This window comes from Salvelinus namaycush, chromosome 14 (assembly GCF_016432855.1).
Source record: "Salvelinus namaycush isolate Seneca chromosome 14, SaNama_1.0, whole genome shotgun sequence".
Classification (NCBI taxonomy): Eukaryota; Metazoa; Chordata; class Actinopteri; order Salmoniformes; family Salmonidae; genus Salvelinus; species Salvelinus namaycush.
Window position 1 is genome coordinate 15181516 of NC_052320.1, and position 17736 is coordinate 15199251.

General features: G+C 39.2%; 1 protein-coding gene across 3 annotated transcripts in view; it reads right to left on the minus strand.

The window, feature by feature from the left end:
* The window catches only part of LOC120059183 (calcitonin gene-related peptide type 1 receptor-like), a 28093-nt gene extending 15125 nt beyond the window's left edge, over positions 1-12968 (minus strand). For 2 of the 3 annotated variants that reach the window (XM_039008039.1, XM_039008038.1), the window contains exon 1: positions 12829-12967. The gene's annotated coding sequence lies outside the window, so the exon portion shown is untranslated. Of the gene's footprint in view, positions 1-12828 lie in introns of all 3 variants that reach the window. The other variant, XM_039008037.1, reaches the window with a different exon arrangement.
* Positions 12969-17736: the final 4768 nt, after the last annotated feature.

The window sequence follows — 17736 nt, forward strand, 5'->3', positions numbered from 1 at the left end:
CTATTGTTATTGTACTGTTATGTGTTTGTTGCTTTGATGTAGAGAAACGAGGAAGAACGGAAAACAAAAGATAGAGGCCATGCTGTGATTGTGAACACCCTTGACTTGTATAAGGACGAGAAAGACATTACCAGAGGCCACTGCCTCCTATCATTACCCTGACATGGAAGGAAAGAGTAGTCTGTTTGGATATGTGTCTGTGGCCAACACTAATGGTGTTACGTCCGTCGTTAGATGAATGAGACCAAGGTGCAGCGTGGTAAGCGTACATCTTTCTTTATTTAGATGAACACCAACAAATATATATATATATGAACAGAACGTTCTGCAGGCTACACAGTAATTGTACAAAAACAAGATCCCATAAACTCAGGTGGAAAACAGGCTACCTAAGTATGATCCCCAATCAGAGACAACGATAGACAGCTGCCTCTGATTGGGAACCATACCCGGCCAACAAAGAAAAAGAACACATAGATTTTCCCACCCAAGTCACACCCTGACCTAACCAAATAGAGAATAAAAAAGGCTCTCTAAGGCACAGGTGTCAAACTCATTCCACGGGGGGCCGAGTGTCTGCGGGTTTTCGCTCCTCCCTTGTACTTGATTGATGAATTAACATCACTAATTAGTTAGGAACTCCCCACACCTGGTTGTCTAGGGCTTTATTGAAAGGAAAAACCAAAAACCTGCAGACACTAGGCCCTCCGTGGAATGAGTTTGACACCCCTGCTCTAAGGTCAGGGCGAGACAAGTGGTCACATACTCTGAGTCCTAATCTAAGTTCAACAGAATTTCAACTCAAAACAAAATGCACCAGTGCCGTTAAGAAACTCACATCCATGGTCCAGCATCCTAGGTAATCAACATATTTAAAGATCAAATTGGTACTTATATTAATAGTTGATGCAAAATTTTGATTTACACTATTTACATTGATTTATTCACTGGTTTGCACACTGACATATTTACAGGTATGACTATTTAAAAAGTGTAATTACTGCTAGAAACTGTCCCTTGACAACCACTCAGGAGGCTCTTCATAACCACTCAAATAATTCATTCATTCCAGTCCAAGTCTTTTAAGTCTGACTCACAGGAATGTATTCTGTGTTCTAATCTTTCAAAGCACTTTTACTTGTTTTGATTATCTTCTTGGGTTACATATAGCACATGTGCACTTCCATAGATAAATGAAAATGTCCATTTACACTTTCATAAATGTCTCCATGTACCATGGAGTGTATGGGTAGGTTCAGACAAGCCTTTCTCATGTTCACTCTTCCTTACATTATGTTCTACCAAAGAGTCCTGCCACTGGAAAAATACAGATGTGGCTGCAGTGTCTTCCTACATGAAAAAAATACTACCGTTTTCTATAGTAAAATGTAGTATACAATACGACACACTGCAGTAATCAAGTCAAATCAAACTGTAATGGTTGCATACACATATTTAGCAGATGTTATTGGGGGTGTAGCAATGCTTATAATGTAGCAAAATGCTTGTAAAAATTAGTATCCCTCGATCATGTGTAGTACTTACTATAGAATGTTGTAGTATACTATAGAATAATATAGTAAATACTACAGTATTAAATCAGCAAAAACACACACTGTAGCAAATAAAAGTAATGTTTTTTTAACTATAGTAAAAACTAGAGTTTTTAATTTGCATATACCCTGCCCATTCCCCTCCCTTTGTATTGCAATTTGTGCCACCCATTAGTGAGTAACCTAACTGCCAAGTGTAGACCATATATTGTGTTCCCTACAGGTTATAGTTCAGCGCTTCTGCTCTGTTCGGACCCCAGTTTTACCCATCTACAAGTTATGGAAAATGTGCGCTTTTCTCCAGTATGTTTCCTGAAGGAGAAAGCCTCCATTTATGTCAAATATAATAAAACACTATAGTAAACACTGCAGTAATGTCCACAAAAACACTACAGTAAACTAGTCTGCAAAAACAATACAGTAAATACTAAATTCTGCAAAAACACTACATGAATTAATTAGAAACAAGTATATTTACTACAGTATTTAGTTGAGTTAACTGTAAATACTACATTAAATACTACATTAAATACTACAGTATTTCAATGTAGTGTTTTTGCAGACTAAAGTCTGCAAAAACACTTCAGTAAAGTCCACAAAAACACTACGGGAAATATAGTTTTTATACCATAGTATTTTTTTTTATGTGGGTCGCACCGTATATTGAACATCTTGAGTATTTCCCGACAGCAGCAAGAGGAGCTGTTTATATTGTGTTGGATTTTTACGAGGGAACTCGAAGGGATGGAGGGGAAGCAACACGTTTCCCACGATTTCCATAGGACTCGAAAGTGGCTGATGCGTTTGTGAAATGGATTGCCATAAATTTCATTTTCAACCCAGATCCTGAAACCTTTTTGTGTTATGATGTGCAGAATCATCCCAAGGCTCAACTACCCCCGTCATGTGGCAAGAAGAACCCTTCTTTATGATTTGGCTAACCTGTCTGTCTTTGACCGGACAATACAATATCATCTTATGGTGTGATTCTAAAACCAAGGTCTCTCAGAAAAGCTTTTCTCATGTTTTTTTGTCTCCATCAAGCACCATCCTCCCTAACCCTAAGCTGTTTACCGTTTTATTTCACCATTAAAAAAAAGAAAAACTTTCATCCAGTCAGTTTTATAAATTCCTCTGAGACATCAGACCTTAATGACGTCTGGGCTCTAAATTTCCACCCACGCGTTAGAAGCATCTGTAACCCATTTGACTAGGAGAGATGCTAATCATGCATTCCATGTTATGAAAAATATTTGGATTTCCCAGCTCCTTTTTGATGACCCCATGACCCCCGAGAGCAATTCATCTATTTCTGTCCTTTAGGGGTTACATTCTAATGGTGGCTCTCTGGTGCCAATTAGTTGTTTCTTGCCACATGATGGTGGTAGTTTTGGTATTTTATTATGATTCCCATTAGCTGTTGCAAAAGCAGCAGCTACTCTTCCTGGGTCCACACAAAACATGACATAATACAGAACATTAATAGACAAGAACAGCTCAAGGACAGAACTACATAAAAAATGTTTAAAGGCACACAGCCTACATATCAGTGCATACACGCAAACTATCTAGGTCAAATAGGGGAGAGACGTTGTGCCGTGAGGTGTTGCTTCATCTGTTTTTTAAAACCAGATTTGCTGTTTATTTGGGCAATCTGAGATGGAACGGCGTTCCATGCAATAATGGTAAACCATTTGTTGAGTTTAGGGACGACCTCTACACAACTTCCCTCTCTTTTATTAATTGTAGGTCAGGCAGTCATAGCTCACTGACTGTTACTCACTGGGGAGAGGCCTGTTTATTTGTATTTCAAAAGGGGCTGCGGAGAGCCTCTCCAAATCCCAGGAAGGATAAAGTATGAGGAGGCCTCTCTTCCTTAGTTGTCCTGGCACTTCCGTTCCCCTCTCCCAACAGCCACAGGTTAAAAATACACCATTGTTACACCTACAAAGGCAGAGGGTTTTAGAAGGAAGAAAATGTTGAACTTTCAACATTGGGTGTTGGTGTCAGTAATACAATTTTTTTTTTTACATTTAACTGCCTGAAAATGATTCCCGAAATGTTTTATTTTAACTAAAACAGTTCTGTCAAATCAAATGTATTTGTCATATACGGCGAATACAACGGATATAGACTTTACCGTAAAATGCTTGCTTATGAGCCCTTACCAATGATGCAGAGTAAAAAAATATTTTCAGCTTCCAGGAATTGTGTACATAGCCTTGCGACCATGGGGCTGTGCATTATCATGCTGAAACATGAGGTGATGGCGGCAGATGAAAGGCATGACAATGGGCCTCAGGATCTCATCACAGCATCTCTGTGCATTCAAATTGAAAGCAATAAAATGCAATTGTGTTCATTGTCCGTAGTTTATGCCTGCCCATACCATAATCCCACCGCCACCATAGGCCACTCTGTTCACAACTTTGACATCAGCAAACCGCTCGCCCACACGACGCCATCTGCCCGGTACAGTTAATCGGGATTCATCCGTGAAGAGCACACTTCTCCAGCATGCCAGTGGCCAACTAAGGTGACAATTTGCCCACTGAAGTCTGTTACTACACCAAACTGCAGTCAGGTGTAGACCCTGGTGAGGATGACGAGCACGCAGATGAGCTTCCCTGAGACAGTCTGTGCAGAAATTGTTCGGTTGTGCAAACCCACAGTTTCATCAGCTGTCCAGGTGGCTGGTCTCAGACGATCCCGCAGGGGAAGAAGCCAGATGAAGAGGTCCTGGGCTGGCGTGGTTACACATGGTCTGCGGTTGTGAGGCCGGTTGGACGTACTACCAAATTTTCTAAGACGACTTTAAGAGATTTTTGTTCAGTGTACATCTGGATAGATGGTACTTAAACACATCCGGTAAACTGTACATTATATATAGTGTTTTTGCAGTCATAAATATTATAGATCAAGGGCTTTTAAAACCACCCCTCAGCTGCTCTCAGCCAATCCCACCTACAGTATCTCCGTAAACCACCCCCTTATGATTTTCAACTGTGCTGGGATAATTCACATACTATGTGATTAGAAAGGTTCAGAATGTATCTACAGATTGTAAGTTAAAGATTAATATTTTTACATAAGTTATTATATTGTTGATTGACTATGGCTTTCCAAATCTCCCAACAGTGCTATTTGCAGGGCTAGTTTTAGGTAAATGTGATTTTTCAGACACTCCTGAACCTGTGATCAGAAATAAGCTACATAGGGGTAATACCAGAATAAGTGACCTAATGATTCTGTTTCTTCTCAACTGGTATATGTTTATTTTATGCCCCCCTAAAATTGCTAATTTTGGTATTTTAATAAAAGGCAGACACACAAGAACCTTCTCCCCCTTCCACCTGCCTCCTTAATTTTTGCAGTAATGCTGCAATCAGTTGGTTAATGCTGCAATCAGTTGGGTGTAATTTTGATAGAGCAAACATTTCCATATTTTTTGTTCACTGCACTTGTGACAACTCTACCATTCCTATTCATAATATTGTGAACAAAGAATACCTTTTTATTAATAAAGAATGTTTTTTTTTTTTTTTTATCAATCAGTATATTTGCGTTTAACCATAATAATTATTCTGCCTTTTCTGGGGGATAACTGGAATTGCAACCAGCTTTGTATGGCTTGTTTGAGTATAACTTTTGTATTACTCTAGCTTTTAGTGAGAGGTTTAATGCTTTAATGTGTAATCACTTTAGACTCACTCTTATTATATAAATAGGGATATTTAATTTTGTCTGTCTTCCCGTTTCAAATAAAATTATTTTTTGCTCATAATTTGAAAAACTATTTGTCTGGAGTAAGCAGCATCATAAGTCATTATGTAAACTGTGATATGACTAGAGTTAAATCAGTGTGATTTTTTTTCCATAAATGGAGAGGTAGGGCACTCCCTGGTTGCAAGATCCTGTTAATTTTTGCTAACTTTCTATTGAAATTTGTTGTATCGAGTTCATTTATTTTGGGGGGCATATGAATACCAAGTATGTCTACTTCACCATCAGACCATTTTATTGGTAAACTATAGGGTAATGTTAAAGTTGTCTTTTAACGATCCAATATGTAATATGGTACACTTATCATAATTAGGTTTTAGTCCAGAAAGGTCAGAGGAAAATATCTAGATCCTCAATGAGACTGTGCAGTGATCCAAATTGCAGACTTAAGAGAACTTAAGTCGTCAGCATACATTGACACGTTGGTTGTTTAACACTGGATTTGTAACCCCTTGACATTGTTGGAACTGATTTTCATAGTTAACATTTAGATGGCCAAAACAAAGATACGAAGACAATGGACAACCTTGTTTAACTCCTTGACAGTTCAATACTTTGAGAAGTAACCATTATTTACATTGCCTTCAGAAAGTACTCACACACCTTGACCTTTTCCACATTTTGCTGTGTTACAGCCTGAATTTAAAATTGATTAAACATTGAGTTGTCACTTGCCTACACACAATACCCCATAATGTCAAACTGGAATTATGTTTATATATATATATATATACACACACACGTGGGGCAAAAAAGTATTTAGTCAGCCACCAATTGTGCAAGTTCTCCCACTTAAAAATATGAGAGGCCTGTAATTTTCATCATAGGTACACTTCAACTATGACAGACAAAATGAGGAAAAAAAATCCAGAAAATCACATTGTAGGATTTTTAATGAATTTATTTGCAAATTATGGTGGAAAATAAGTATTTGGTCAATAACAAAAGTTTCAATACTTTGTTATATACCCTTTGTTGGCAATGACAGAGGTCAAACGTTTTCTGTAAGTCTTCACAAGGTTTTCACACACTGTTGCTGGTATTTTGGCCCATTCCTCCATGCAGATCTCCTCTAGAGCAGTGATGTTTTGGGGCTGTTGCTGGGCAACACGGACTTTCAACTCCCTCCAAAGATTTTCTATGGGGTTGAGATCTGGAGACTGGCTAGGCCACTCCAGGACCTTGAAATGCTTCTTACGAAGCCACTCCTTTGTTGCCCGGGTGGTGTGTTTGGGATCATTGTCATGCTGAAAGACCCAGCCACGTTTCATCTTCAATGCCCTTGCTGATGGAAGGAGGTTTTCACTCAAAATCTCACGATACATGGCCCCATTCATTCTGTCCTTTACACGGATCAGTTGTCCTGGTCCCTTTGCAGAAAAACAGCCCCAAAGCATGATGTTTCCACCCCCATGCTTCACAGTAGGTATGGTGTTCTTTGGATGCAACTCAGCATTCTTTGTCCTCCAAACACAACAAGTTGAGTTTTTACAAAAAGTTATATTTTGGTTTCATCTGACATTCTCCCAATCTTCTTCTGGATCATCCAAATGCTCTCTAGCAAACTTCAGACGGGCCTGGACATGTACTGGCTTAAGCAGGGGGACACGTCTGGCACTGCAGGATTTGAGTCCCTGGCGGCGTAGTGTGTTACTGATGGTAGGCTTTGTTACTTTGGTCCCAGCTCTCTGCAGTTCATTCACTAGGTCCCCCCGTGTGGTTCTGGGATTTTTGCTCACCGTTCTTGTGATCATTTTGACCCCACGGGGTGAGATCTTGCGTGGAGCCCCAGATTGAGGGAGATTATCAGTGGTCTTGTATGTCTTCCATTTCCTAATAATTGCTCCCACAGTTGATTTCTTCAAAACCAAGCTGCTTACCTATTGCAGATTCAGTCTTCCCAGCCTGGTGCAGGTCTACAATTTTGTTTCTGGTGTCCTTTGACAGCTCTTTGGTCTTGGCCATAGTGGAGTTTGGAGTGTGACTGTTTGAGGTTGTGGACAGGTGTCTTTTATACTGATAACAAGTTCAAACAGGTGCCATTAATACAGGTAACGAGTGGAGGACAGAGGAGCCTCTTAAAGAAGAAGTTACAGGTCTGTGAGAGCCAGAAATCTTGCTTGTTTGTAGGTGACCAAATACTTATTTTCCACCATAATTTGCAAATAAATTCATAAAAAAATCCTACAATGTGATTTTCTGGATTTCTTTTCTCATTTTGTCTGTCATAGTTGAAGTGTACCTATGATGAAAATTACAGGCCTCTCATCTTTTTAAGTGGGAGAACTTGCACAATTGGTGGCTGACTAAATACTTTTTTGCCCCACTGTATATTTGTATTATTATTTTGTTACAAATGAAAGGCTGAAATGTATTGAGTCAATTAGTATTAAACCCCTTTGTTATGGCAAACCTCAATAAGTTCAGGAGTAACAATTAGCTTAACAAGTGACATAAGTTGCATGGACTCACTCTGTGTGCAATAATAGTGTTTAACATGATTTTTGAATGACTACCTAGTCTCTGTACCCCACACATACAGATAATTGTAAAGTCCCTCAGTCGAACAGTGCATTTCAAACAGATTCAATCAAAGACCAGGGAGGTTTTCCAATGCTTTGCAAAGAAGGGCAGCTATTGGTACAGTGCATTCGGAAAGTATTCAGACCCCTTGACTTTTTCCACATTGTTACGTTACAGCATTATTCTAAAATGGATTACATTGTTTTTTCCCCCCCTCATCAATTTCATATTGGCAAAGCAAAAACAAGTATTTGAAATGTTTGCTAATTTATAAAAAATAAAAAACAGAAACATTACATTTACATAACTATTCAGGACCTTTGCTATGAGACTCGAAATTGAGCTCAAGTGCATCCTGTTTCCATTGATCATTCTTGAGATGTTTCTACAACTTCATTGGAGCTCACCTTTTTGTAAATTAAATTGATTGGAACTGATTTGGAAAGGCACACACCTGTCTATATGAGGTCCCACAGTTGACAGTGCATGTCAGAGCAAAAACCAAGCCATGAGGTAGAATTCCTTGTTTGGACAGTTTGCACATTCAGATCAAGACAATTGATAATTTAATATCATCACCACTTTTGAGTTTCTTTGCCTATGACAGAAATGTATTGCTCTCTCCCAGTCCTTTTCCCACACAACCTCATCTGTAATTGTAGAGTGAGTTTACCTGGCTGAAAGATAAGTAATATCTATTGTTTACAGGAAAGATTCATCATCTTTTTTTATAATCTGCTAAACCACTACAATTATAACTAGCTATACTCATAATGAGATACAAGTTTCAATTATACATGCCTGTAAACTTACTAACAAAATGTACCATGATGATCAACCTGCTAAACACCCTGAATGTATCATACTTACCAATACTACAAGAATCAATACATGACCTCTATCCATGTAGCTGTACTATAATGTATGCACTGCTAAACATACTGTAGCTGCAACTGACTCTAAGTAGACCTCCAGCTGTCTTCCAATATCCTTCCTGTGAAAGTCTCCCCGATCCCAGATGGGGCTGTTGTCCCTGATACTATCATACCACCTCTGTACCCGTAACGCACCTTTAGTGTCTTAATGCACACCTTCAACCACCGATTGGCATGGCCAAAGTAAAGAATTGGTACTGTCCCGTGAAACCTGTTTCAATGCTGCCACCCCTCAAGCGCCCAGCCAAAACCCTGTAAGCCTATGGCATGACCATGAGAAGTACATCCTCTTTTGGAATTAATGGAAAAAGAAAAAGGGACCGAGAGAAAGAGAACAATAAATGCAATAGCACTGAGGACAAAAATACCTTAAGATACCCAGATAGCAGCAAAGTGTGGAACATAATACTAATGATAATAACTAATTATATCAATAGTGATAGTCTAACAACTAATCATCTTCCCAATATAATACCAATATTCACTTGTGAGCTTTACCTTTAACAGCATTGTATGCTGTATTTGAGGTAGAAACTTATGTACATGAAGGCAGGGTAAAGTCACTAGGTGTCAGGATAGATGAGGTGTGTGTGTGTGTGTGTGTGTGTGTTTGTCTTGTGTCTGTACGCGTGTGTGCGTGTGGAAGTTTTGTGTGAGAGTGGAAGTGTAGTGTGTGGAGTGAGTGTGTATACACTTAGTGTACAAAACATTAAGAACACCTTCCTAATATTGAGTTCCACCCACCCTTTTGCCCCCAGAACAGCCTCAATTCATCAGGACATGGACGCTACAAGGTGTCCAAAGCATTCCACAGCGATGCTGGCCCATGTTGACTCCAATGCTTTCCACAGTTGTGTCAAGTTGGCTGCATGTCCTTTGGTGGACCATTCTTGATACATGGGAATCTGTTAGTGTGAAAAGCCCAGCAGTGTGGCAGTTCTTGACACAAACCAGTCTGCCTGGCACCTACTACCATACCCCGTTTAAAGAAACGTACATTTTTTGTCTTGCCCATTCACCCTCTGAAAGGCACACATACACAATCCATGTCTCAATTGTCTCAAGGCTTAAAAATCTGTATTTAACCTGTCTCCTTACCTTCATCTACACTGATTGAAATGTATTTAACAAGTGACATCAATAAGGGATCATAGCTTTCTCCTGAATCCCCCTGGTCAGTCTATGTCATGGAAAGAGTAGGTGTTCTTAATGTTTTCTACACTCAGTGTATATAGTCTTGTGAGTGTGCATAGTCAGTGCAAGATAGGGTCAGTGCATACTGTACATAATGTGTAAACCTACCTGTATGGACCACAGTGCAAAGTCTAATCTGACAAATGGTAGAGTATTTCATGGAAAAGATTCTTTACTTTTACTTACTGATTCCATAAATCACTGTTTTGTTTTCTAGGGATTTTCAAAAAGCTGTCTATTTGTGAGTGATTATGGACTTGCTTATTTTCCCATAGCTGGATCCAAAAATAGTTTTCCAAGCTTGGAGCCATGCCACACTTTTTCCTGGAGGCAAAGAGAGAAAGAGCGATAGAGAGAAAGAAAGACAGCACAGACTGTCCAGAACAGCTCTCCAACACACTGTCCCGACTCCCATAACTTATCACTGTGATACCCCCAAACAAATACACTCTGGTGCCAGTAAGACTGGGAGGATGCACTCTAGCACCCCCCCCCCCCAGTTTATATGCCATCCAGTTCCTCACAATAAAAAATAATCCATAGGTAACATGATACCCTGGCCCCCATTTCCTTTCACTACCCCAAAAAAGCAGAGGTTAGTTAGGCACAGTGTCTTGGCATGATTTCAAAAGGGTTTTGGACTAAAGTAGAAGGCACACAAAACCTATTTATACCACTCAACAGCTGCCTGGCAGGTCCAGCATGTTCTGGGGCAAAGACATGTTGGGGGGCGGGGACTTCTGAACAGCACCATTAAAATCGACAGTTCACCCAAATAAAAAAATGACACATTGGTTTCCTTAACCTGTAAGCAGTCTATAGACAAGACATGACCACAATCATGTGTAACAGTTTAACTTTAGTCCGTTCCCTCGCCCCGACCCGGGCGCGAACCAGGGACCCTCTGCACACAACAACTGACACCCACGAAACATCGTTACCCATCGCTCTGCAAAGGCCGCGGCCCTTGCAGAGCAAGGAGAACCACTACTTCAAGGTCTCAGAGCAAGTGACGTCACCGATTGAAAGGCTATTAGCGCGCACCACCGCTAACTAGATAGCCATTTCACATCCGTTACACATGCTTTGGTTTAGTTTCCAGTGGTGGAAAAAGTACCCAATTGTCATAGTTGAATAAAAGTAAAGATTCCTTCATAGAAAATTACTCAAGTAAAAGTGAAAGTCACAGAGTAAAATAATACTTCAGTTTAAAAGTATTTGGTTTTAAATATACTTACAAGGAAAAATCCACCCACACACTATATTTTGGTATTTGTTTCATTAGTCCATTGTTGATATAGTCCCAAAAGGTTTTGAATATAAGCAATCAAGTTTAAGTTACAACTTTCAAAATACATAAATACAGCTGGTATGAATGCATCATATTGTCTGTATTTATGTATTTTGAAAGTTATACATCTTGAACAATTGATTGCTTACATGCAACAACAAAAAAAGGCTAAAATATACTTAAGTAAATGTTATAAATCATTTCAAATGTATTATATTAAGCAAACAAGATAGCACGATTTCTTGTTTAACATTTTTCAGATAGCCAGGGCCACATTCCAACACTCAGACGTCATCTACAAATGAAGCATTTGTGTTTAGTGAGTCCGCCAAATCAGAGGCACTAGAGGTGACCACGTGAATTGGACCATTTTCCTGTCCTGCTAAAGCAATCGAAATGTGAAGAATACTTTTGGGTGTCAGAGAAAATGTACAAGAGTAAAAAGTACTTATTTTCTTTATGAATGTAGTGGACTAAAAGTAGAAGTAATCAAAAATATAAATAGTAAAGTACAGAACCAAAAAAACGACTTAAGTAGTACTTCAACGTATTTTTACTGTTAGTTTCCATAGTCTGTTTCCACATGCTAACATTTTAGCATTTGTGGCACAAGCCCCATTCAAGTCATGGTACTTTCACGCATCATGTTCAAACCATCCTAAAGTATCTAAAATGTATTTGTGAAGCTCAACAAAGTCACTTATAGATGTTTTAAATATGATGCACGAAAATGTCTAATATTGCACGACTTGAATGGGATTTGTGCCACAAATGATAAAACGTTAGCATGTGGAAACCGTGACAGGGAAACTAAATCAAAGCACGGGCTGCAGTCATTCCTTGTCCATAGAGTGCTTAGAGGGTAAGGAAACCCAAATACAATTTTGTAATTTGGGCGAACTATCCCTTTAAAACAATAGGCATAAATAGAACAGATCTGGAAACACCTCAAGTTACTTATTGCCAGCTTTTGATGTGAACCCCTATTCATAATTTGAGTGGCATAAAACAGTCACGTGTAGTTATATGAAGGCACAACAGTCAAGGAAATTAATTTCATTTCACGTACATTACTTGTTCTTAAAAAGCTAATTTGTTGCAATAACCACGTACGTCCACACGCACGCGCACAAACACGTACACACAATTGGATTTTGCAACTTAAAATTCATGCACTCCAATTCCCAAACAAGGCAACCAACTAACTGGTCTGGGCTTGTTTATCACTCAACATGTTTGGGTGGAGTTATCCGTGCATTAATGCCCAAATGTGCCAATATAACCAAATGTGTTTTAATTGTTTTTACTAATTGACATTTTGTTTAAAAACAAACATTTTCCATTTACTTAAAAAGGACACTAAATTCTTGAAGTTTCGCTGGGCATACATACAGTAAGCTACTGATAGGCGCGTAGCATATCTATGATTTGAAATCGTGAGACAATCACAGTAACATTCTGTAGCTGATAAAAAATAAAGCTATTTATGTTACAAGCAAAAACATTTAAATCTAACATGGACATACTCTTGGAAAATATGCAAAAATACCTTCAGAATTTGCTGGATGCTCTAACTACTTTCCAAATCTTCCCACCTTCACATGTTCCAGTGTAAATGTGTCAGGCACTGCGTCCAGCCCGCACCAACGCATTGAATTGATAACAGCGGATATTGAGGGCGGTCCATCTCACCGGCATGAGGCTATTTTATTATCAACATTAAAGGTGCAATATGCATAAATCACACCACCATTTCCTGGTTGCTAAAATTCGAAAAGTTCTACTAGTTTCAATTTATGTGACAAAACAAGCAATGCAGATATTCATTGTACCATCTCAACCGATGTGAAATATATTTTCAATAACCATAAATATTGTATTTTCTACTTTTTGAAGCTGGTGTACAAAACCGAAAGTAAAAGAAGCAAATACGAATGACGTATTTGTGATGTAGTCAACCTACTACTCCTTCCACTGCACATGACTGTTGACATTAATGGCAGGTCAACTGTCTGAGGCTTTTAGACTATAGCAAGCTGCTGCTTCACTCACATTAAACAGAAAATGCCTGAATTAATTGGCTGATGTGTGATTTTTGTTGTTGTTGCAATTTATTGAAGTCACAGTTACATTTATAAACATCGACCTTGCATGGTCAAAAAAAAAGGAATCTCTGCACAACCCGAATTTTGGTAACTCACTAAATTTCTCATGATCTAACATTCTAGTTAATATTCAAGAGTACTGAGCACAGACATAAGGATTTCCACCCTCTGACATAGAGAAGACATTACACGTACACACTCAGTAGCTACTGAGTAATGCTGCCCTCTGATGTCTATTTAGGGGTCTCATTTTCTCATTTTATTATTTTGCTGAATATATTCTGTACAGTCTTTTGCATGAATGTTACCAGATCAACAAAATCATACAAATTATGATGAACAAGTAAAAGTAATCATGTCATTAAGCCTACAGATAAAAACGAATACATTGAATGTTATATTTACAAAATGGAACCTGAAATCTAGAACCACAAATAATTGTCAGTAACCACATTTCCATCCACAATTTTTATCATAAAGTATGAAAAAAAGCACAACAGCTGTGATGGAAATAGGAAGTTTCGGTAAAATGTTATGAATGCCGACAGATAATTTGTTAGTTCGACATGGGGGGGGGGGATCTTTTTGTCTAAAATGAGTTATGCAAGAAATGTAGGACATAAGGTTACACATCCTTTATATGTATATGACTTGGGAAACCATGCTGTTAATTAGTCTACAGAATAAATAAATGATGATGAACTTCACAGAGTTGTGAAAATGCATGGTCATATTGATGCTCCTTACAATACATATTGAGGGTGTTATTCTGGTGACATGATGATCGATGCTTGACTGCCTTTTGACAAATTAAAATATTCTAGCTTTTATCCATAATAATCTCATCATGTAGAACCTATCAGCACTGTATCTGCGAGCTGTTGGCTAGAGCGCACGTGCAAAAACCAGAGTAGGCACATTTGCTATTTAAAGCAGCAGTTTTTGTGACAAACTACAGTAGAGTTGAAAATAAGATGGAAACATGAAAATGTAAGCGGGGAAAAAATACATTTTGTGCGCGCTATGTCATCATGCACTGACTGTTATCTGCAACAAGTCCGTTTGGTGGAAACACTGGTGGGAAAATGCATATATTTTCTTTATGGGGATATTCGCATGAAAATCTGTCGCCAATTGGATGGAAACCTAGCTAGTGTGTTACATTTTTAGCTATAATGTTTTATCTGTATCCTTTTCCAGCGGTGGGGGCAGGCTCCATCACACATATAAATAGATATAGGACTCATCTTTATATCTGTGCCATTATAGCGTATGTGACAGCATTGTAGGTAGAGTTGGGAGAGATGCTGTTAAAGTTAAAAAGACAACAACTAAGCATGACACATTGGGAAAATCTACAAAGACAAGGTTACACATCCTACAAAAATGGTACTCATGGAGTGCTGGGAACATGAACGAAATCTGAATACCAGTTTTGGGTGGATAGGCAATGGCATGGCGAGAGGTTAAGGAAGAAGTTTAGCTCCTCTGTGGTTTTTCCTGCTATCCTACCTTGGTTGCTCCCTCAGCCAGTGATAGATGTAGGGTTGCTTGAGAGGGTAAGAGATGTTGAGGAAGGAGTAGATTCAGTTGTAAGTGACCATTTAAGAACACAGTACTATGCTTTCTTGAATATATTCACAAATGGATCTAAGGACCATAAAACAGGGAGGACAGGTGCAGCTTTTGGTGTTCCTGAGTTTAAGGTCACAGTGATAAAATGAGCAACAGATAATTTATCTGTTTACACAATGGATTTGCTGGCCATACTCTTGGCTGCAGAGTGGGTGGAGGAGGTGAGGCCAGACAGGGTAGTCATCTTCTCTGTTACCTGTGCAGCACTGAGGAACTTAAATTCATTTGTGTCTCGGAGCAGACAAGATGTATTGTATGAGGTTTTGCAGTGCATGTATATGGTGAGACAGATGGGGGTATGTGTGATGTTCCTCTCGATACCAGCTCATATGGGAGTAGAGGGGAATGAGGAGGTGGATGTTCTCGCGAAGCAGGCTCCTAAACATTCTAATGTTGAGATCGAACTGTCAATCAGTAAAGCAGAAGCCAAATGGCAAGAGTTGTGGAAAAGGGAGGGAAAGACATCTGTATAAGATCCAGGAAAAGGTGGGGGCAGGAAGGGCTGAGACTGACTGGGACACACTAGGCTCAATAGTACATTGAAATTGGTGGGAAAACATTCGACTGGGAGGTGGGATCATTGTCAGAAGGAGATGGAGACAGTGGAACAATTTCTATTTTAGTGCCAGCAATATAGGAGGGAAAGGGAGCGATTTATTAATAGATTTAAGGAAAAATGGGGTTGAAAAGCCTAGATGAAGTGAACTGCTGGGGATATCTTCAGTGGATGTACTATTTCATTATGTATTTGAATTTTGGGTAGGATTCAGACCTTTCCTGTCACTGGTCTACACTCCAGTCCAGTAAGTGGTAGTAATGCACCTTAAAGTTGGTTGACAACCGCCATAAAATATCCACAGAAGAAGAATCTTAGCACTGTTGAGGCTATAACCCATAGGAATCCCAAACCAGGTGACTACTTTGACAACTTTATAATGGCAGAAGCATGTTGGAAGCTCTCAATGGCACTGCCCATGCTAAAACCACAGTTTCTAAACCCAAAGAAACAACATTACGAAACTTCCGGGAACGCTTGCAAAACAGACCAAACAGACTAGGCTGGGGTTTGAGAAGTCAAATGAGACGTGAAAAATACTTATTTGGTAATTTTCTCAAAATGTAATGGCACAAACTAATTAGATTCGAACCGATGTCTTCAATGGATACTTTCGGATTTTGGCAACAAGGCCCTTTATCTACTACCCCAGAATCAGATAAACTTGTGGATAACATCTGTGCCCATTTAGAAAAGTAATATGGCAATATATTAATATTACTTATGTTTTACGTACATTACATATGGAAAGTATTCAGACCCCTTGACTTTTTCTACATGTTAAGTTACAGCCTTACTCTAAAGTTTTTTCCCCTCAATCTACACACAATACCCCATAATACAAAGCAAAAACAGGGTTAGAAATGTTGCAAATTTATTACAAATAAAAAACTGAAGTGTTACATCATTATTCAGACCCTTTACTCAGTACTTTTCTGAAGCACCTTTGACAGTGATTACAGCATTGAGACTTTTGGAGTATGACGCTACAAGCTTGGCTCACCTGAAATGGCGCCGGAGAGGATGGCTAATGTTTTACGTGCTCCTAACCAACTTATTTTGTTAATGTTTTTGCATTGTTTGTAACTTATTTTGTACATAATGTTGCTGCTACCGTCTCTTATGACCGAAAAAAACCCAGAACAGCGATTATTAACCACGAACTGGAAGAAGCTTTTTCCTTTAACGAGTCCGACGAGTCCGACGTGAAGGATATACTGCTTTCACGGGAACAGGCCCAATTCTCCGTCATTTGTGTGAAGAGAAGACGTAGAAAAAGGGGGTGGAGGTCGAGCTGCCTTCTGAGAATTCGTAGGCGAGCGAGTACCAATTAGAGTACCAATTCTATTGGCAAACATGCAATCATTGGAAAATAAAATCGATGAACTTCGAGCAAGATTAAACTACCAACGGGATATTAAAAACGGTAATATCTTATGTTTCACAGAGTCGTGGCTGAACGACGACATGAACAACATACAGTTGGCAGGTTTTACACTGTATTGGCAGGATAGAACAGCAGCCTCTGGTAAGTCAAGGGGTGTTGGTCTATGTATATTTGTAAACAGATGGTGCACGATATCTAAGGAAGTCTCAAGGTTTTGTTCGTCTGAGGTAGAGTATCTCATGATAAGCTGTAGACCACACTATCTACCTCGAGAGTTTTCATCTGTATTTTTCGTAGCTGTCTACATACCACCACAGAACAATCCTGGCACAAAGACCGCACTCAAAGAGGTGTATACCGCCATAAGCAAACAGGAAAACGCTCATCCAGAGATGGCCCCCCTTTGTGGCCGGGGACTTTAATGCAGGGAAACTTAAATCTGTTTTACCTCATTTCTACCAGAATGTAGAATGTGCAACCAGAGGGAAAAAAACTCGAGACCACCTTTACTCCACACAGAGAAGCGTACAAAGCTCTCCCTCGCCCTCCATTTGGCAAATCTGACCAAAATGTAATCCTCCTGATTCCTGCTTACAAGCAAAAATGTCAGCGGGAAGCACCAGTGACTCGGTCAATAAAAAAGTGATCAGATGAAGCAGATGCTAAGCTACAGGACTGGTTTGCTAGCACAGACTGGAATATGTTCTGGGATTCTTCCGGTGGCAGTCACTGGCTTCATCAATAAGTACATTGATGACGTCGTCCCCACAGTGA